We start from the raw sequence: 22,879 nt of genomic DNA on the forward strand, positions 1-22,879 counted from the left end.
GATCTTCAGTTGTAACTGGAAACTATTCTTTTAATAGAAAATTTATTATTGTTATGAAACAAAATATTAAGTAATGTTAAACTAATATGGGATTTATTACACTTATGATGTTATAAATTGTTAGTGATAAATTAATATAGAATTTACTAAATGTATGTGATAAATCAAATATTATATTAGTTAGCAGTAAGCTTGTATGAAGAAAAGGTTATTTTTAACTAAAATCTTAAAAGAAAATTAAATTATTCAAATAGATTTTCCCATGACTTATAAAGTAATATGAAATGTATTATTATTACACATTTAATATTAATATAATATAGAATATTTATTATTATTACCCATCTAGTGTTAATATAATGCAGAGTTTGTTAAATTTGTTCAATAATCTTGTTAAAATCGAATTATCTGGGTAACAGTATTTCAGTCCCAAATTAATATTTTTATTTTTGTCAGTAATTTTTGCAGTTGTGACATTGTTCCTCGTCTAGTATGAGGTAAGTCCCATTTCCTGATATAACAATGAAAAATGTGTATTCATGTACATAGATGTTTTTGTTTTTTATTGAAAATATTTACATGCAACATTTTTGCATCCTGGTCTATAGAAAAGACATTGACACTATGTATATTATTTTTGTTGTTATAAGCATTGAATCTCTGGTAACAAGATGTTATTGTTTACACATTGTGTTATTTTCAGTTACAGCAAAACATAGAATGTTTTGTAAATGATTAATATAACAGTATGGACATGAAATTTACAAGGACAGGCTGTTTTTCTAATTCTATGAAATGTAGTTCTTGTATTTATCAAACTGATGTTACATATTCATAAATGAAATTTGTCAAAATTGTTAAGTACAAGTATTATATGAAAAAGTGGGGGGGGGGGGGGGGGGGGGGACTCTGGGTACAGAAGGTATACAAAGTTTTCAGTGTACAGAAACTAACATTTTGTTTCTAAGGAATTACCAGTGGGTTTGCTGAATATACACGTAAACTTATTAACAGGCTAAATTCAACTAAAATGTGATTACAGTTTTCTTTGCATTTGTGTATGCAGTTGCTTATTTCTTTATGTCAGTTAGTTAAAACTACAATATGTACAAGTATACATTTCAGAAATTCACTTAGGCAATTTTAATCATTAAAATGGTCATTTCTTCATGCTTCGTGTTTTAAAAATCTTTTTAATGGCTTCATTATTTATGGATTTTTGGGATAAGGTATACATGTAAAAATTAATGTGCTGTCTATTTCCCCATGTCTATTATGTTCAAACAACTTTGATTGTAATATACCTTATCTGCATGTTTGCCCTAGGTCTGTTATGTCACTGAAGTAATAAGTGAAATGAAATATTTATTTAATCAGTGCAATGCAAGCTTATCAGTTATGTTAGTCTGAAATCAGATGTTTGGTACATGTCTAAGTGGATATCCATAAATTGCATATGCACAGAAGTGGGAGGTGTTTGGACATTACATACAAAGAGTACTGTAAATTAGGAACTGTAGTATACGTGTAGGCATATGCATTAATATTGGGGGTGGAGTAAGGTGAAATTTACAAAATGTCTACGGTGGAGGGGGGGGGGCAGGGGTAAAACATCTTAGATGTTTAATATGTATACTTTTTAAATGGACCCTAAATTGAATCTATTTACATAGGACTGACAGAAAATGTTTGTATGGTTATAAAAATATTGATGATCAAGAAGAAAGTTGTTTTTAAATGAGAGAAATAGATGCCATTTTAGACAACACAATTCACATCCCATACAAACTATTTTATATAATTACATTCCACACAAACTATAATCAGTATTTTTTTTATCAAGCAGTGACATGCTTGATATTTTTATTATTATTTTATTTTACAAGATGTATATTTTTGTGATTTTAGTTATTAATATATAAAAATTAGGAAACAAATCTAATAATGTTGACATTGAATTTAATATATTTTTCATTTAAAATCTGTTCATAAATTCACTTGCTAAAGTTGCTGAAAATCGTTGGACTACTTCAACAACATCGCGTTGTCCTTGCGCATTGCACTACCATGTAAGACTGCAGCGCTGCAATACAAGATTGCATTTGAGAGAAGTTAATTGTGTAGGGTTTATGTTTTCCAGTACAATATTCTAAGACAGATATGCAATTAATATTTTGTTTTGAAAATGTTATGAACATGCATTTTTCAAATAAATTCTTCTTTTGCCTAGCTTTCAATATGGATTGTGTATGTTGTTATTACCTCAGTCAGTGTCATCACACACACACACACACACACACACACAGATACACACATACAGATACACACACACACACACACACTGATACACACACACACATACATATACACAGACACACACCCTTCCCCAGTTAGTTAGGTACGGCCCTACTTTTAGTATGCATTGCTTACACATAATAGCGTATTACTTTTGTGCATATAGTATTCACTGACGATTCCAACATGCTCAGGACATGCATCCCGACTACCTCGGGACATGCCAAATAGTCATTTAATATACCAGTTGTAGAGCACTTAGTCCTGGTGTCTCATGGATCGGCCATGATCAGATTTTAAAAGTGAAAACTGACCACCTATACTTTTTCCCTTTTATCAAGTATGATGGGGGGGGGGGGGGGGGGGAGAGAGATTTACCACGCACGTGTTTAGAAGAGTCATAAGAAAGAACAAGCTTTATTAAAAAAAGCCACTAGATTTAGTTTTTTCTGTTGACGAATAGTGTCTGGGTCCGCCACATATATTAAAAGAAAGTACATAGACGACCAAAAACACCATCACCCCCTAAAAAAAGAAAAAAGATTGTTTTCTTTAACAACACCACTAGAGCACAGTGATTTATTAATCATCGGCTATTGGATGTCAAACATTTAGTAATTCTGTCATATAGTCTTAAAGAGGAAACCCGCTACATTTTCCCATTAGTTCCAAGGGATCTTTAATAATATGCACCATCCCAAAGGCATAACATATACCACCGCCTTTAATATACCAGTCGTAGTGCACTGGCTAAAACGAGAAATAGTCCAATGAGCCCACCGACGGGGATCAATCCAAGAGCGACCGCATCAGGCGAGCGCTTTATCACTGGGCCACGTCCCGTCCCTAAAGCAAAAACACCTCGAAAAGACTGGAAGGTATGTTCTATAATTCAGCAGTAAAACTAATCCTGGTACGATTTCTTTGAACCGTACAGCCAATATTTAATTTTCATTATCTGTGACATGTTTCTCATGCTATCTTACTTCCTTTACCAAAAGTAATACGTATTATCAAGTGGACAATAAATCTTGACAATGTCACTGCGTCGAGAGTTTAAGATGACCTTGACTTTGTTATCGATTGTTTGCCGAGGTTGACCGGGGTGTGTTGGTTACCACATACAAATATATTAGAGTAATGGTATTGGCAGCCCGCGGTTCAAGATGAAAGAAACGGCCGTTTAACGACAGGCGCGAGCACTTTGTTTAATCAACGTCCATTAGGTGTCAAACAGGGGCCGCAACCTCCGCGATAGAGAAAGAAAGAAAGAAATGTTTTATTTAACGACGCACTCAGCACATTTTATTTACGGTTATATGGCGTCAGACATATGGTTAAGGACCACACAGATATTGAGAGAGGAAACCCGCTGTCGCCACTTCATGGGCTACTCTTTTCGATAAGCAGCAAGGGATCTTTTATATGCACCATCCCACATACCACGGCCTTTGATATACCAGTCGTGGTGCACTGGCTGGAACGAGAAACAGCCCAGTGGGCCCACCGACGGGGATCGATCCCAGACCGACCGCGCATCTAACGAGCGCTTTAGCACTCGGCTACGACCCGAACTCTGATTCAACAAATCCACTCGTAGTGCACTCCCTCCATCCCGAGTCAGGTCACCGATCTTATCGGAGGTCGGACTCGAGATGGGCGTGTTCGAAACCCTAGTGGTATATGGGCACGTTAAACAAGTTATCATCATCATCATCATCGTAGTGCACTGGCAGGAACGAAAAATAGCTCAATGGACCCAACGACGGGGATCGATCCTAATTCGCATCAGACTAGCGTTTTACCACTAAAACCGGCAACATACCGCCCCCCCCCCCCCATTTTTTAATTTTTAATTTAATGGTGAGAGATTGTAGTATTTATATCCATGGTGTATATATAGAATGAAACGTTACATATAGAAACTTTAGGCGCATGTGTTACTATTGTCTATGGGATTTCATTTGAGTGCATACAGTTTATAGTATCAACACCATCACCGTCCATCAATAAAACAATTCCTATTTCCCTAACACAATATTAATAAAGAATAAAATAAAAACAAATCCACCAAGGAGCGTGTGACAAGATCGTATGAACAGATCCATGTGATATCGATTAACAATTTCACTTATTAGGATTTTCTACGCGTTTATGGATCCGTGTCCAAACATTTGTTTGTTTCGGGACTTCATTGTGCATTTTATAGTACTAAACACGGACAGCGAAAATTGTTTGTTATTCTCCCGTGTACACATGCCGTTCACTCCACTAGCTACAAATTGCTGTATGGGTGGGTAATAAAAAAAACCCTGCATACACAGAAGAATAAACACCAACACTCGCTTAGACTCCGCGAATCTATGAGCAACTCTGTATTTATCATCGATGGCTTAGTGTTTCGTGTTTTTATCATACTGAGTCTTTAGCACGGCGGATAACGTTCAATTACTTTGATTTCGAACCGGATTTAGTTTCAATTCAGTCCACAGACAAACGTGCTGCGACCTAGGAGCTTTATGGTTATAAAGGATCCATCGCGTATCGACAGGATAAAAGTGACAGTTAATGGAGGAATTTTGTTCTCTGTTTCGCTTGACGAAATAGGCTTAGTGTGTGGTGGACAAATATCAGCAGAAAGTGAGAGGAACCAAAATGAACTTATTGGCACAAGCAGTGAAATTATAAGAAAACACACAACTCCTGTGTATTTTGAAAATTGCATCAGAAATATCTATACTGTTGTCAGGACCATGGACCTGTCATATAAACTTCACATTGTAAATTTATGACCAATATTTATGACTGAACAGTATCGTTATGTGACTGAGAAACTGCAATAGGTGTAAAAGGGTTTTATGGTTAGGCAATATCATGAACATCTATGAAAGAAAAATAGCAGGTCCTTGTTGTTCATTGGCAGACGTTATTGCCCATTGAGAAACGGTGGTTGAATTATTTGCAAACAAGGTCACGTGCTCCCAGTGAAAGATCGAACGCTTGGTAACTACTATTTGCTCATTTGGGATTTACCTTCCTAGGTTGAAGAGCTCTGAATAATAGGATAAACATGGATTTTAGAAGGAAGAAAAATGAGCATGGTTTAATCGCTTCCAGGTTATTCCAGTAATTGGTTGTAGCTGAATGAATATTTATTGACGTGTGTCCAACCAATTCGTCCTGTGAACACTGGAACAACAAAAACAAATTACATGGAGCTGATTTTGCATCATATTTATTTGATATTACACGAATCAGTAGAAGAATCTCGAGAAAACATTTTGGCAAGAGAATTCGGAAGACTACCGGTCCTAATTAGAAGAATAATGTTGCATGAGATGCATTAGGCGATAAACTGTTTTTAAAACTGTATGAGGTCGGTTTATTGACAGAATGAAACCGTTAAACCACAAGGATGTCAACACATTTGAAACTTTGGAACAGCGCAAATGAAGATGACTGAAACATGTTGTTAACATTTTATTTGTCTCAATAAGCAGAAGACGAAGCAGAATCTAATGACGACTAAAAGAAATCCATCCACAATTCACAGAAAATATCGACAAATAGTTACTGTTATATGAGAATTACTTGAAACTGCTGTTTTAGGTTTGGTTTTACTGAATGGACTATTAAGAGATCATAATGATTTTTTGTGATCTATCAATCAAAGAATATCATTTCCTCTTTGTTCTTATTGGATATAGTTAGCCCTGTTTCTCTAACTCGCAGCTTATGAATCTTGTCTTGGTTATCCTTTGGAGAACTCACTGTTCAGTCTTCTTAATCCTCAGAATTCGCAGTCTATTTAGTCTAAAACCTGGCAGTGACATTCATAAAAGACATCCGCAGGATAACTTGTTTTATGATTTGAATCGAGCTAACTTTATATATATATTCTTTTTCTTTTTGATTTGTGGAGAATCACCTGGAATAGATATATGATGTTCAGCCAGACTGGTCGTCATGCCACCTATCGCAGCAGCCATATACACAGATACATCGTGACGTAGCCGACAAGGATGCCACGGTGTTTATAGAAGTGTGATAAATAGACAACCGATCTAGCCAATCAACACACGGTTTGGAAATGTTACATGTGTTATTAAACTTGTAAAATAATTCAACGACGGGAATACCGTTTTGTATTGGCAGTCGGAATCCTCTATGTCAGAAGGAAAATCAGAAAGTTCTAGTCTTTAATCTGGTGTATATTAATACTGTTAAAGCGAACAGTTATCCTTAAAAATTAACAACGTGACCATTAACTGTTAAAGAATATAACGTACGTTATAATCTTTCACAATCTTTACTGAACAGGCGTTATAATATCCACATTTCCAAGAGTTTGAAGCTTTCTACGTTATTGTACAACAGGAGAGAGACACAAGATTTAGAATTTGAAAAATTCTATGCCGAGTTTTTTGTTTCCGGCATAACAATGCTTGGAAGTTTTCAAACCATCGAGCCAGTGAGGACTTCCCCACGGTTTAAGGACCGCCGAGGACGATTACAGAGGCTGAACCGTCATATTAGGGCTCCTGGTGGTCTTTATCGGACCTCCGTCGACCCGGACGGTTTCGACGGCAGAATGGTAACATCCAGACAATCGGTGTCGTTAAAATCTCCAGAGGTAAGAACATTGTCGCTATAATTGTGTTATTGAGATCATAACTGCTTTAAAGGCACTAATCTTGTCCCGGATCAGACCACTGGCTATCATATGAAACCTTATTTATAGAGTACTCCCTAATGACACTAGTTTAAGTCTACAGTCTAAATGCAATGAACGGATTTTCTTACGTCGTTTTACTCCTGTAACTAAGAGTACCCCACTTTAAGTCAACAGTCTATAATACGGATTTTCTTACGTCGTTTTACTCCTGTAACTAAGAGTACCCTAATTTAAGTCAACAGTCTATAATACGGATTTTCTTACGTCGTTTTACTCCTGTAACTAAGAGTACCCTACTTTAAGTCTGCAGTCTATAATACGGATTTTCTTACGTCGTTTTACACCTGTAACTAAGAGTACCCTACTTTAAGTCTGCAGTCTATAATACGGATTTTCTTACGTCGTTTTACTCCTGTAACTAAGAGTACCCCACTTTAAGTCTGCAGTCTATAATACGGATTTTCTTACGTCGTTTTACTCCTGTAACTAAGAGTACCCCACTTTAAGTCTACAGTCTATAATACGGATTTTCTTACGTCGTTTTACTCCTGTAACTAAGAGTACCCCACTTTAAGTCAACTGTCTATAATACGGATTTTCTTACGTCGTTTTACTCCTGTAACTAAGAGTACCCCACTTTAAGTCTACAGTCTATAATACGGATTTTCTTACGTCGTTTTACTCCTGTAACTAAGAGTACCCCACTTTAAGTCTACAGTCTATAATACGGATTTTCTTACGTCGTTTTACACCTGTAACTAAGAGTACCCCACTTTAAGTCAACAGTCTATAATACGGATTTTCTTACGTCGTTTTACTCCTGTAACTAAGAGTACCCCACTTTAAGTCTACAGTCTATAATACGGATTTTCTTACGTCGTTTTACTCCTGTAACTAAGAGTACCCCACTTTAAGTCTACAGTCTATAATACGGATTTTCTTACGTCGTTTTACTCCTGTAACTAAGAGTACCCCACTTTAAGTCAACTGTCTATAATACGGATTTTCTTACGTGGTTTTACTCCTGTAACTAAGAGTACCCCACTTTAAGTCTACAGTCTATAATACGGATTTTCTTACGTCGTTTTACTCCTGTAACTAAGAGTACCCCACTTTAAGTCTACAGTCTATAATACGGATTTTCTTACGTCGTTTTACTCCTGTAACTAAGAGTACCCCACTTTAAGTCTACAGTCTATAATACGGATTTTCTTACGTCGTTTTACTCCTGTAACTAAGAGTACCCCACTTTAAGTCTACTGTCTATAATACGGATTTTCTTACGTCGTTTTACTCCTGTAACTAAGAGTACCCCACTTTAAGTCAACAGTCTATAATACGGATTTTCTTACGTCGTTTTACTCCTGTAACTAAGAGTACCCCACTTTAAGTCTTCTGTCTATAATACGGATTTTCTTACGTCGTTTTACTCCTGTAACTAAGAGTACCCCACTTTAAGTCTTCTGTCTATAATACGGATTTTCTTACGTCGTTTTACTCCTGTAACTAAGAGTACCCCACTTTAAGTCTACAGTCTATAATACGGATTTTCTTACGTCATTTTACTCCTGTAATCAAGATCACACGTTGTCTCCCAACGTAACACCTAACAATTAACAAGCCACTTATTGACAATCTCAGATCTCTATGGTGATGTGAGCGTGTCTTTGGTTTCCTTAGTGATAATTCACAAAACGCACGTCGACTAACCGACATTCACGAAACAATACAGCACAAATTGAAGTTTAGAGTAAAATTCAGTATCCGTAAAATTCTGTGATATTTGTATTTGTATTTATGCACAGTTCTTTACACTGTTTTTGTTTAAACCTTGAATTTTTATATTGATGTTGATCATCACTTTATTTATTTGCATTACCATAGTTTGACACCCAATAGCCGATGTATTTTTCGTGCTGGGGTGTCGTTAAACATTCATTCATTCATTCATTCATTCACGATAATATAGTTATATAACATAACGTGTTATTTATAAGGAAAACGTATTTTAAATTCAAAGTTAAGTTATAGGCGAACACATGAATGCATGCGATTCACTTTAAATCAGCGTTCTTAGGATTTGTTTTCATAAGCATGTGCACATGATCAACACATTATGTTTGTACCATGATGCCATGTGAATTGAGATAACCCTAAACACTAATACATTACTACTATAATTATTATTTTGTAAAATAATGATACAAAATATCGCTTGCTACTAATAGGTAAAAGTAGCTTTTGTGACGTCAGCATTATTTTAATTTCTCACTCTGTAAATGTAGTGTCATAATTATCCGTACGTTCAATAATTAAAGAGGCAAATCTAGTCAATAATGCTTCTATTTGTACAAGAAACAACCATTTTTGAGTGCATCGTTACGGTAAAGTAAAAGGTAAAACAAAAAGTCTGTTGAAATTCGCGCTTTGGTTTGGTAAGTTATACATTTGTTTTACTACCACAACATTCACGTCTCCTTGATCACTGTTGCATTATTGTAGTTGCTGTGATTCGTAGATGATGAGCTTCTCAAAACACCAAAAAGTCGATGTCACGTCTTTGTCGTGTTTATGCGTTATTGCAAACGGACAACACTTTCTATAGGAACAAAAAGGCAGCCAGTTACTATAAATTATTAATGGCCTCTTTGAGATGTTTATTAAAACAATAGGTTTTTATGATACAAGATTGTTGGAGATCATCGATAGACTCGAGAACACTGGTAGTTTATAATAATGACCGCGATGGCTTGTATCACTTCATTCCTTGATTCATCCAATATGTGTGTCTGTCTGACTGACCCAACCCCGTCTCTCTCTCTCTCTCTCTCTCTCTCTCTCTCTCTCTCTCTCTCTCTCTCTCTCTCTCTCTCTCTCTCTCTCTCTCTCAACCAAATGTCGAAATAATAATGTTACACATCAAATACTTGTATTTTATAATGTGATGAGATGTCATTAAAAAACGGACTTTCCTTTCATTCGATAGTGATTCAGCAAAATTCCTTCTTTCTTTGATCCATCCATCCATCCATCCATCCATCCATCCATCAATTCCTTGGTCATTTACTCCTTAATAGCTCCATCTATTTTTATACGTCTGTCAGTCCACTTGCCCAGCCGTCCGCTCATCCATTCGTCCGTCCAGTGGTCCTCCCACCCGCCCGCTCATCCATTCGTCCGTCCACTGGTTCTTCCACCCACCCACTCATCTATTCGTCCGTCCACTGGTTCTCCCACCCACCCGACCATCCATTCGTCCATCCACTGGTTCTCCCACCCGCCCTCTCATCCATTCGTCCATCCACTGGCTCTCCCACCCACCCACTCACTCATCCATTCGCCCGCTCTTCCATTCGTCCATCCACTGATTCTCCCACCCATCCGCTCATCCATCCGTCCGTCCACTGGTTCTCCCACCCACCCGCTCATCCATCCGTCCGTCCACTGGTTCTCCCACCCGCCCACTCATCCGTCCACTGGTTCTCCCGCCCGCTCATCCATTCGTCCGTCCACTGATTCTCCCACCCACCCGCTCATCCATTCGTCCGTCCACTGGTTCTCCCACCCACCCACTCACCCATTCGTCCGTCCACTGGTTCTCCCACCCACCCGCTCGCTCGTTACCTTGCTACTTCGCTGTTTATCTCTCTACACCACCCCACCCATTTAAAATATTTAATTGCTTTATTTTGTGTGTGTACAATTCGCATGAAGCGCGGTCGGTCTAGGATCGATCCCCATCGGTGGATCCATTGGGCTATTTCTCGTTCCAGCCAATGCTCCACAACTGGTGTAACAAAGACCGTGATATGCACTATCCTGTCTGTGGGATGGTGTATATAAAATATCCCTTGCTGCTAATCGAAAAAGAGTAGTCCATGAAGTGGCGACAGCGGGTTTCCTCTCTCAATATCTGTGTGGTCCCTAAGCATATATCTAACGCCATATAACCGTAAATAAAATGTGTTGAGTGCGTCGTTAACTAAAACATTTTCTTCCTTTTTGTTTGTACACCGGCCTCGGTGGCGTCGTGGTTAGGCCATCGGTCTACAGGCTGGTAGGTACTGGGTTCGGATCCCAGTCGAGGCATGGGATTTTTAATCCAGATACCGATTCCAAACCCTGAGTGAGTGCTCCGCAAGGCTCAATGGGTAGGTGTAAACCACTTGCACCCAACAGTGATCCATAACTGGTTCAACAAAGGCCATGGTTTGTGCTATCCTACCTGTGAGAAGCGCAAATAAAAGATCCCTTGCTGCTAATCGGATAGAGTAGCTCATGTAGTGGCGACAGCGGGTTTCCTCTCAAAATCTGTTTGGTCCTTAACCATATGTCTGACGCCATATAACCGTAAATAAAATGTGTTGAGTACGTCGTTAAATAAATCTTTTTTTTTTTTTTTTTTTTTTTTACATTTATTTAATTTAAAATAAATCCGATTTCATATTATTATAAGAAGATTTTGCTTACACTCACGAACGACAATGGGTGGCGAATCAATAATATTAAAAACGAATACAACACGAAAACAAAATGGAAATTCTGGTTGAAAAAAACCCCCAGCTTACACGTCCCTGAACATTTTTATTCATTCTTCTTCAAAATTTAGACACTAGAGCAATGACTGTTTTTTTTTTTTATCTTCCCATTTGTACTTTAAAATAACATGTTTACTTTTTTAAAATAAGAATATGAAAATAAAACTTACCCTACAAAATAGGACAGATTGCTTAAAATGATATCTAATTCGTCTTTATTTAAACTTTTTTCAGTTGTGTTCAGTGTCCATTACAGCCATCACTCCAAGATATACCTGTCAAAGTTTACAATATACATGTGCACTCTTGTTTTTAAGAAATCACGCATAAATCTATTGCTGCTAATCGATGGACCCGACTTTTGCCAATGTCCTGATCACCAAAAAAAAAAAAAGTAAAAAAAAAAAAAAAAAAAACGTTTGTTTTGTTTAACGACACCACTAGAGCACATTGATTATTAATCATCTGCTATTGGATGTCAAACATATGATAATTATGACAGTCATAGAGAGGAAACCCGCTACATTTTTCCATTAGTAGCAAGGGATCTTTTAAATGCACCATCCCACAGACAGGATAGCACATACCACGGCCTTTGATATACCAGTCGGGGTGCACTGGTTGAAACGAGAAATAGCTCAATGGGCCCACCGACTGGGATCGATCCTAGACCGACCGCGAATCAGGAGTGCACTTTACCATTGGGCTACATCCCGCCCCGTACGTCCCAACCAGTGCCCGGGATTGATACACCAAAGACCATGATGTGTTTTGTTCTGTCTATAGAAAGGTACATATAAATGATCCCATGTCACTTTTCGGTAGGAGTAGTATATATATATATATATATATATATATATATATATATATATATATATATATATATATATATATATACTGGATAGGTAAGAAAAAACCGAATCCACTTGGGGCGATCGATCCTGAAATCCGTCGCACTTCAGGCAAGCGCTCTGCCACTCTCAACACCTACTACCAAGTGTTTATTAACCTTAGGTTAAAATGTGCTGATGTTAAATAAATATTCCCTTTCTTTCATACGTCAGTCAACCCAAATGCTTGTTTCAACAAGTTAAAAAGTTAGTTTGTTTTGTTTAACTAGAGCACATTGATTCATTAATCATCGGATGTCAAACATTTGGTAATTCTTACATATAGTTTTAGAGGAAACCCGCTACATTTTTTTCTATCAGCAGCAAGGATCTTTTATAAGCACCATCCTAAAGACATGATAGCAAATACCACGGCCTTTATTATACCATATACTGGAACGAGAAATAACCCAATGATCCCACTGGCGGGGGTCGATCCCAGACCGACAGCGCATACGTCGAACGTTTTACCACTCTGCTACGACCCGAACCCTGATTCAACAATTATTAACAATGTCATAGACTATCATACTTACTAAACTTTGACCCGGAAGCACCTAATTTGATACGATGCAACCTACACAGCTGGTCCTTCTTTTAGATCCATATAATATTGCTTCCTGCTAATCAATTCTCTATACAAGAAGTTAGAAAGGCGGGCAATGCTGTATTAGAATTATTTATGTTTTCTATACACAAACAAAATAAGCCTCTCCGATATTGAAGAGTTGAAAGCATTTCTTAGAAAGAACTGATATAATTTTCTTTCATTTTCTGAACATCAAAAGATTATGAAGTACAACTGATATTCGTTCCATTTTGTACAATAGACAGACTGTATTAGCGAGGTCTTAGCAACTGAGACCGTGAATAGCAGTATTCAATAATGATTAATACTCTATTTTTGATCGAAACTAAAAAAAAGAGAGAAAAAAAAAAAAAGAGAATAAAAAAGGTTTTCGGTTTAGATACGATAACTGATTTACACAAATTGTTATCTTCCATTCAGCACTATTAACCAAGATAACTTTATATGTAGTAAAATAAATGCCGATGTCCTCCACCCTACCCATTCCAATCACAATTCGAGTTCATTTAAAGCACATACCCAGTATATTTCATTCATATAGTACTACGCGTGGAACATTTCTTCTCAGTGAACAACATTTAAACTTTTAAATATCAACTTTGCAATCTAGCTGGGATTTGAAACTCTTCAGCCTCACTTGGTGTCATCTAAGCCTACGGGTGAATATGTTGTTACACATTTTATTTTGAAACAAGTAGATCTATTATATTCCTAAGCTAAAACATAAGTTTTGGAAGCTATAAGGCGCACCTTTTGGCTCCATAGATGGGTCTGTTTATTTTGATAACGGGAAAGGCTCTGAAGTTTGTTTGTTAGATGAAACATTAAATTTGTATTTTTGGAATAAAAAATTAAAAAGACAGAAAAACGTGAAAGCGAAATGATTAAAGAGAAATGAGTTTTATAATACAGATTATCTGATTAATCCGCCATGACACGATGACGTCATTTTAAAGATTTATTATTGTTGACACAACCCTGCCACTTGATACGAGTGGTCGGTGTTGACAGGTACGATGATGTATGGCGATATTGTTACCGTATCGCCGCAGAACACGCGCCCGTGTTGTGCAAACATACATAATCTTACCACTAAGGACTATTCCAGAATCCACTGTATTGGAAGAGGGTGGAAGATATGTTTTCGATTTTAAGGGCAGGAGTGTAGAAACTTTTTTTTTGTCATAGAAACAACGTTTAAAACAGTTGACAATTATGATCCAAAACATTGTTATTTTGTCTTCCAACTACTAGGGCCTAAATATTGAGTGTTTACGGGAACCCAACCCTACCTAGAAAAAACGACTCGCCCTAAAAAATATTTCGGTGTATTATTATTTTTTTTTTTCAATTTTAAAATTATTTTTTATTAATATGTCCAGTCAATTCGAGTATAGGTGGTGTAAAGAGTACATACATGTATTACAGTTTATCTGGACTTGTATAAAGGTGAAAATAGTAAAAAAAAAAAAAAAAAAATATATATATAATATATAAATTAAAAGCCTTACTTCGATTTCTTTACCTTTTCTGTTCTTTCAGTTATTCAATCGTTTTTCACAAATGTTTACTTTTATTGATGGATTGATTTATTGATTGAAAATTGCGGTCTCCATTATTGTACAATTTAATGTTTGTAATTAGAAGAGGGCCTCGTAAGTTGGATAATTTGTGCCCAATACAGTACATGCAATAAAATATGTTTTCATTCAAATAAAAAACTGAAGTACCCTTCCTAATTTTGTAGGAAAGTAGGTTAGGAAATAGCCTCTCCTCACTATAGGATGTTTCCCGTCTACAGATATTGTCCCTGTGGGCCTGAAGGGTGGACCGGTGGAGTGTAATTAGTCCAAGGTTTGACACCACCATTAGACTACGATACGTCCAATAATACAACAATTGATGTTCGACTCCATGGTCTAATGCTAATAGTTTGTAGGGAGAATCCATCCTTTTGTCAATTATTTTCTGAAACGATTTAACCACACCACGCTCTTCCAATGATTATTCATTTCTGTACTTACGAAGTGTTTCTGGTCATTCTGGTGTTTCTAATACCACGAAATGCATTGTTTTCATATGTAAACAACCCCCACGTATCTCTGAAAAGCTCTAGTCTATTTTAAGAACATGTCCCTGTTTCAACCCTTAGACCCTTGTAACTGTATCCAAATGTATTACAGGTTTTTATATTAACCATCCCTGTTTCAACCCTTAGACCCTTGTAACTGTATCCAAATGTGTTACAGGTTTTTATATTAACCATCCCTGTTTCAACCCTTAGACCCTTGTAACTGTATCCAAATGTATTACAGTTTTTTATATTAACCATCCCTGTTTCAACCCTTAGACCCTTGTAACTGTATCCAAATGTATTACAGTTTTTTATTTTAACCATCCCTGTTTCAACCCTTAGACCCTTGTAACTGTATCCAAATGTGTTACAGGTTTTTATATTAACCATCCCTGTTTCAACCCTTAGACCCTTGTAACTGTATCCAAATGTGTTACAGGTTTTTATATTAACCATCCCTGTTTCAACCCTTAGACCCTTGTAACTGTATCCAAATGTGTTACAGGTTTTTATATTAACCATCCCTGTTTCAACCCTTAGACCCTTGTAACTGTATCCAAATGTATTACAGGTTTTTATATTAACCATCCCTGTTTCAACCCTTAGACTCTTGTAACTGTATCCAAATGTGTTACAGGTTTTTATTTTAACCAATCTTAGTGTTCATTTTCATGGGTTGAAACAGGGTCGACGAGTTTAAATACATTTTAGAATACCAATGTCTTCAAATCATGTTTGTAGAAGTGACTTTTAAAAATTTAACTTTGTAATTTTTTTTTTTTTTTGAACGTACGGCATTGTTGGGAGGTAAAAACACTTTATTTACAGATACTGATAATGAAAAAAGACTGACAGTCTTTTTAACGAACTGTATTGCTTGGAATTAATAAAAACAGTCAGAATAGCAAATACCATGACCTTTAACGTATACAGTCTTAAATTCCAATGAACTTGGCTTTAAGCCGGTGTAGGGATAGGAAACCAGCACCTACTGTATCCGTCTTAAACCGAATGACATAGCCATCGCACCATTTTGCGTGGGTGAATAATCATGATCTCTTCTTAGCCCGGGGGCAGCTACGTCACTGTAATACATTGTTAAATAATTATACATGATCTTTATGGAAAACGTGTAGCCTGTTTTCATAATTTTATGGTTGAAAGAGACAGTAAACATCTCACAACATTTTCAATCATTATTATTTGCAAAGAACTATACAGAAATAATTATGTACCAGATCCTATGAATGCGGACTTTTCCCCTCATCTCAATTATGTATGCAGTTGGAGCTTACAAATGTCGGGAATACTAATTAAACGAACTAGGATTATACTGTTTACGAGTTATTAGTTTCTGATGGCTTTGGCACTAATTTTACCTTGGTGTATTTGTTCTGGTCGCGGTGTGTTGTGTTTGCCACAGTAAAGTACATTTTTCTTGTTTGTTCTGGCTTATTTGAAAAGTCTGTTTGTTTATCGGTTGCCTTAGTAACGTAATATTTATTAATGCACTAATGTTAGCACGCGTTGTATTGATGAGCTCTAATGGTTTTTCTATCTCCTGATTCCGCTGGTAACCGCGAATTAACTCTAGTTTAATCAAGGCATAATGACCCGTCTGTTAAATGTAGACTAATTATGACGTATACCATGGGCTGGAGGGGTTGATTTGCCCGAAATTTTACCCAGATAAAAACTGCCCGAATTTCCCCCACTGTTTTCCCACTGTTTTGTCCGAATTTGGGGGGGGGGGGGGGGGGGGCAAATGCCCCCCCCACCGGGTCGTACGCCCATGACGTATACCCACTCTGTGTTACATTCTGTCACGACATTGTATGAGGCAGCACATTTTAGCTGAGATATGAAGTAGTGATAAGTGTCTATATACATAAATCAGTCGATGCGTTTCCTCCTTTTCATTTATCTTTCAACTTATTTCGTGCTTATATTCAAGTAAGGTTCAAGCACTTCATTTATCATCATCACCAAGTAAATGTGTAAAGACAAGGGAGTTAATTCACTAAACTCTTGCCACTTTGCGATATCGCAATGCAATGCAAAAAGGACGAACGTTGTGTGAATTAGGCTCTTTAACACAACTCGTTTAAGCTCTTTCAAGCAACATGGCATCTTCCTTGCAAGTCGTTTTGCACTACACCGCAATATCGCAAAGTTGCGAGTGTTTACTGAATAATGTTCCACGTTTCCATCACCATCATATTTTACTAAGGCAAAACACAAACACAGCTAACCTATAGCTCGCGTGTTTTCGCTGTCAGTATTTCTCCCACTAAATACCCACCAACATACAGCACACTGACAGTGTTCATAGTAAGGCGGAGGGTCTTTCTTCAGAATAAATGAATTAGCTTAAAAGTATGTATGTTCGTTACGAACACGACACAAGACTATTTCGTCCTTCCTGCACCGCATATAGGAGGACTGCAATTCTCCCAGAACAGGCTTGATAGAATGAAGCTTGTTGTCAAGTTCAAAATATATATCGATTAATACTGTTTAAAATCACTGTAAGGCACGCCAAGCCTGGCATGAGGCAAATCCAAAGCAGACTTGGCAGCTGAATCCGCCCTTTCATTACCCCTGATGCCAACATGGCTGGGCACCCAACAAAATACAATATCTTTATTAGTAATGAATAAAAAAAATCCACTTTCGTGTCCACCATCCAAACTGATAGATGTTCCAGCTTACTATTAAGTAAAGCTGGGAGATGCGAAAGTAAATCTGTGAAAATAATAAATTGGGATGCAATAGAATCCTTTATTTCTTCCAAGGCTTTAATGACGTCCCACATTTCAGCAATAAAGATTGATGTTTATGTGCAACAGCATCTGTACAATCTTTCTTCAGATGCACATTATAGTACATAATGTTTGGTGGTTTGATACACCAATGTGGTAAAACAAAATATAAATGAGTTTCCAAAGTGTTTGTTAAATCAATGTTGGAAACCCAACAAAAACCGCTTAATGCGAAGATATAGCGTTCGGCCTTGCATCAAATAACTTTATATAACATCGAATTGTGTGTATGATGGTAATAATTTAATCTTGGTGGTATACTGAAGAAAAAGCTTTGCTCGGTTAACACCCCAAAAAGGTTTGTGTGCCCCACGTACAAGCTCTCTACAGGAGATTTTCTAAAGGCACCAAGACAAATTCTAAGTCCCTTGCTGTGTACAGGATCTAGCATCGTTAGGTTTTTTGCTCCATTCTGAATTGCCAATAACTTTTAAAATATTGAGAACCGTTTAGCCTTTCTTTTAAATGTATTTTAAACGGGGGCACAATAGATAGCTTTCTGTCAAATGTGACCCTCAGAACTTTGGTCTCCTCCACCAATGGAATCGGAATTTTGTCCAGAAACAATTGGATCTATGTAGAGACATCTTTTCTGGCAGATATGCATAGTCTTTGAATTTGAGAACTTAAAGTGTATTCAAACAAAAGTGCAACTGACGTTCAGTGATACTCATATTGGACGATATGTAGCATTCAACATACGATTTTAAACACTGGGTGATGCTGTTAGTTTTCACACAAAAATAAAGTTACAAACAGGTTGTTACCTTGAGGTACACACATCTTTTATTTGTGAGTGTCAGACAAAGTCGACCGTACCCGGACTTTAAAAGATCTATATTTTACAAATCTTAAAATAAAAACACTAAGTCGACCTCTTAGGCCCATGCCATGGAAGTCTACTTAAATCCCATACTTCCACGTGGTATTGTAAGCTTTCTCCAAATAAAAAATGATTGATACCTAATGCTAATTATGTATGATTTCAAGATTCCTTGGAAAACGTTTTAAATTAGAAAAATGATCTACCGTACTTCTGGGAGTACTTTTACATACCTCTATAACACTAAGGTTTCGGGCACATCGTGCTACATCTAGATCTGAATCCGCTTTTCACGTTAGTAAACAATTTGTGGGATTCAAGATACCAGGAAAGTTTACCGTTAACTACTCATATCATGGTTTTACAGATGCAGCTTGTAACAACAATAGGGTGATAACTGGTAGGATTTGTTGGATCCTTACTAGGCTTGGGGATGAGATTAATAATTGCTTTCCTTCAATCAGAACGAAAGTCACCAAAAATCCAAAGATTTTCATTAAACTAATTAAAAGAGTATTAAGGTAAATGGTTTAGTAATTGATAATGAATTTCATCTTATCCTACTGAAGTATCATGGGCTGTACGAAGAGCACAGTGAATAAGAAGACCACGTTAGGCATGGGGGGGGGGGGGGGGTAGGGACGGGAATCTAATGGTGTAGTTAGTTTAAGAATGAATGGATGAATGTTTAACGACACCCCAGCACGAAAAATACATCGGCCATTGGGTGTCAAATTATAGTAAATGAAACGAAATAAAGTCTTAGTTTAAGATACCTCAGAGCCGTTGGTGGGGTTGATAGCAATGAAGTAATTAGTATTAATATTTCTTTGCCATTTAGGAATTTGAAGAAGCCTGATATTGGGGATCTATACCCGAGTGTACTCAGGCTACGCCACTTCTGTCTCTCATACTAATAAGATTATTTAAAAGCACAAATAAATCATAAGATACACTGGTACAATAACGCTTTGCCACTTCACTTCTGGGTTTGATTTTGAGCCCTTCCTTCAAACCAAGCGTGAACTCGCTAATGGACTAAAGTAGTGGTCTGTTCTACCCTATACATTATAAGTTCACTCTACAATCAACACGGCTAAGACGAACGTTATATAAGCAGAAAATATCGACCAGCGTTTGTTAATTCGGTCAGTGTTTGCCCACCTGGCTGGATGAACACAAAGGTGTTCATATTAGGAGTTCATATTCTCACGCGCAACATAATTATGATCACAATATAATTGGAGTGTCGACTTCGAAACGAGCCCCAATTTTCCAAGCATAGATAATACGCACTTAAAGGGACATTCCTGAGTTTGTTACATTGTAAGATGTTTCCGATTAATAAAATATTTCTACGATTAAACTTAAATATTGAATATATTTTCTGGTTTAGAATAACAGTGTCTGTATATTCGTCTTAACATTTGTAAGTAGTCGAAACTGGATTTTGTCTTCAAATAATTTCGTACGTACGAAAAAATACATTTTTTAGGAAATAAAATGAAATTTAACCTAGTACAAATATTAGAACGATCAGAAACACGTTTAATTTACAGCCACTAATATTTTATGCAGAAAAATATATTTAATATGTAATTACAATCGTTAAAAAGTCTATGTTAGTCGATAACATCTTAAAAATTGCAGCAAACTCAGGAATGCCCCTTTAAGTACTGATGAACGAATATAGATATACATTTTAAACCTATCTTAACAATTATAACACACACACACACACACACACACACACACACACACTGACATATCATTTCAATAAAATATAAATATTACCATATCATATTTAGGGCGATAGCTGGTAGGATTTGTTGGATCCTTACCAGGCTTGGGAATAGGAATAATAATATGCAGACACTGAAATACTGAGTTCTGACCACAGTATTAGATTTCGTCCCCACTCCACCCCAGAAAAAAGAATGAAAAGAAACAGATGGTCTATATTAGTAATCTCAATTTTTTTGGCTTTCAAACTTCTTAAACAAAATTATGATATTATAGTATAGAATTACTTCCTTCAGATGTGACATCAAAGGCACAAATATAAAACTAACCAATCCTAAACCATGGTTATTTTAATACCATTTGCCCAACTACGTCACACGATGAATGATACTGTCTAACAATAAACATTGCTATTCTTAGGTTGGCGCGCTACCTGTCTTTAGTCTTTGTTCTATTTTGGAAGTAGGTTGTAATATTAATCGCCGCGTAATTATCACCTTCTCTCGCCGTTTTCAATGCCAAACCAGTATTGGAAAACGAGGTCCCCGTTCAGCACAGTGTTTTATGAGGCCGCTCGATATAATGAGTGGCTGGAGAACAAGTGAGCTCGGACCACTTTGACAATTATCCCTGATGGACGGAGATTACGCCGGGCGGACGACGCGAAAACCGGTCGTTTTTCATTTCATTATTCCAGAAAACAAAATAAGACGCAAAGAGATTTATTGAAACAAACGTTTTGCCATATCATTATCACCATCATCATGGCTGGTCTAGTTGGAACTCCTCCCGTCTGTTAATCAATAACGAAATATACTTCATTCAAAGTGATTTGGTCCTTTAAGGACTGAGCATCTTAAATTACTTAATGGATAATGCATGCATAAAATATAACTGCAGCCATATTAAATGTGTGTATCTATACAAAATCAACAATTCGGATTAGCTGTCAACATCACCCAACCACCCACCCCCATGTATTTCCCCTAAAACTCTCGTTCCAGTCAGTGCTCCACAACTGGTGTAACAAAGGCCGTGGTATGTACTATCCTGTATGAGGGATGGTGAATATAAAATATCCCTTGCTGCTAATCAAAAAGAGTAGCCCATGAAGTGGAGACAATGGGTTTCCTCTATTCTCTATCTGTGTGGTCCTTAACCATATATCTGACGCCATATAACCGTAAATAAAATGTGTTGAGTGCGTCGTTAAATAAAACATTTCCTTCCTTCCTTCCCCTAAACTCCCCACACATCAGCACAAACCCAATAAACCAAATGAAACCGATTGCGATGTGCCCCTCCATATAAAATCCTGATTACGCCAATGATTTTAGATTAGTTGAATGCCATTATCCCCAGTCCAACATAACAAACAGGAAAAGAAAAAGAAAACAATCACACAACAATTCCAACCCGACAAAATGTTTTTTTTTTTTTAAATCGAATCAAATCAAATCAAATCAAGAACAAAACCAAACAAATTGGGAGAAAAGATTTCTGACAACATCCCTACATTTGCAATTTTCACACAATTAAGTTCAGGATTCAGACCCATAGAATTTGATATGCAAAACTATTATCTACTATTTTTCAATATTAAAAAAAATCGGTATTTTGAGATTTGCTCGGTATAGTACATCGGTATTGATACAAAACCAATACCGAACGATTATACTGTATGCCGCCCAGCTATTAATTTGCAGAAGACAAATGCCGCATAAATAAGTAATAAATCTAACGACATTTAACAACAAATACAAAGGAAATTAAAATCGTTCATTAATGTATATCACTTTGATGCGTGATAAACTGTGCATGTTAGCGGTGACTGATCGATTCTATTAACTATTAATGAAAAAAATCTTGCAGCTGGTTCAAAAAGGAAATTAGTTCTTTTTGTTGGTTTAAAAAGTAAGAAGCATCGCGTACACTCTAATGTTGTCATAGGAGATAACAACTCCACTTTTCTAATTCACCCCAGCTACCAAAGCAAAGCAAAACATCAATCCTAGTAAATCATGCTTAGTTTTGTTTATTTGTTTTGTTGTTATTGTTGGTGATTTGTTTGTTTGTTTGTTTGTTTTTTTTACATCAGTTTCGTATCTATTGGGGGGGGGGGGGGGGGGGGGAGTGTAGGAGTGGTGGCATTTGCCCGCCAGAAAATATGTTCTTTTTAGTTTACAAAACTCATTTTATCTAACAAAAGTAAGTTGGTTTTGTTTGAGCATTAGAGCACATTGATGTATTGCTCATCGGCTACAATTCTCACATATTATAAAATACACATGTATATAGTTTTATAAAAAAAAACCCGGTTATGTAGCAGAAAAAGATATTTTACAATGCATTACATGCTTTTCCCCCACAAACTGGACAACACATACCATGGTCTTTGATATACCAGTCGTGGGATGGGAAAATAAATTC

This window comes from Gigantopelta aegis, chromosome 6 (assembly GCF_016097555.1).
Source record: "Gigantopelta aegis isolate Gae_Host chromosome 6, Gae_host_genome, whole genome shotgun sequence".
Taxonomy (NCBI): domain Eukaryota; kingdom Metazoa; phylum Mollusca; class Gastropoda; order Neomphalida; family Peltospiridae; genus Gigantopelta; species Gigantopelta aegis.